General features: G+C 50.2%; 1 pseudogene; it reads right to left on the bottom strand.

Moving 5' to 3' along the window:
• LOC105528095 overlaps positions 1–538 on the bottom strand; it is an 18,844-nt pseudogene that overhangs the window by 6,426 nt on the left and 11,880 nt on the right.

The raw sequence follows: 538 nt of genomic DNA, 5'->3' as shown, positions 1-538 counted from the left end.
AATCCCAGCACTTTGGGAGGCCGAGACGGGCAGATCACGAGGTCAGGAGATTGAGACCATCCTGGCTAACACGGTGAAACTCTGTCTCTACTAAAAAAAATACAAAAAGCTAGCTGGGCAAGGTGGCGGGTGCCTGTAGTCCCAGCTACTCGGGAGGCTAAGGCAGGAGAATGGTGTGAACCCGGGAAGCGGAGCTTGCAGTGAGCTGAGATCCAGCCACTGCACTCCAGCCTGGGTGACACAGCGAGACTCAGTCTCAAAAAAAAAAAAATACAATAAGCTTCGAAAGCTCGGTAGGTTTCAATAAGCTCTGTAGTATCACCCCATTTGACAGATGAGAAACCAAGGCACAGAACGGTTAAGTAACTTGCCCAAGTTACTCATGGCAAGTGTGGACTTCAAACCATATGGGCTGCCTCCAGAGTCCATGTTCTTTTTTTTTTTTTTCAGACGAAGTCTCACGCTGCTGCCAGGCCGGAGTGCAGTGGTGTGATCTCAGCTCACTGCAGCCTCCAACTCCCTGGTTCAAGCAATTCTC

This window comes from Mandrillus leucophaeus, unplaced genomic scaffold (genome assembly GCF_000951045.1).
Source record: "Mandrillus leucophaeus isolate KB7577 unplaced genomic scaffold, Mleu.le_1.0 Scaffold70, whole genome shotgun sequence".
Taxonomy (NCBI): domain Eukaryota; kingdom Metazoa; phylum Chordata; class Mammalia; order Primates; family Cercopithecidae; genus Mandrillus; species Mandrillus leucophaeus.
The sequence above is the reverse complement of the archived record's forward strand: the minus strand, read 5'-3'. Positions and strand labels throughout refer to the sequence as shown.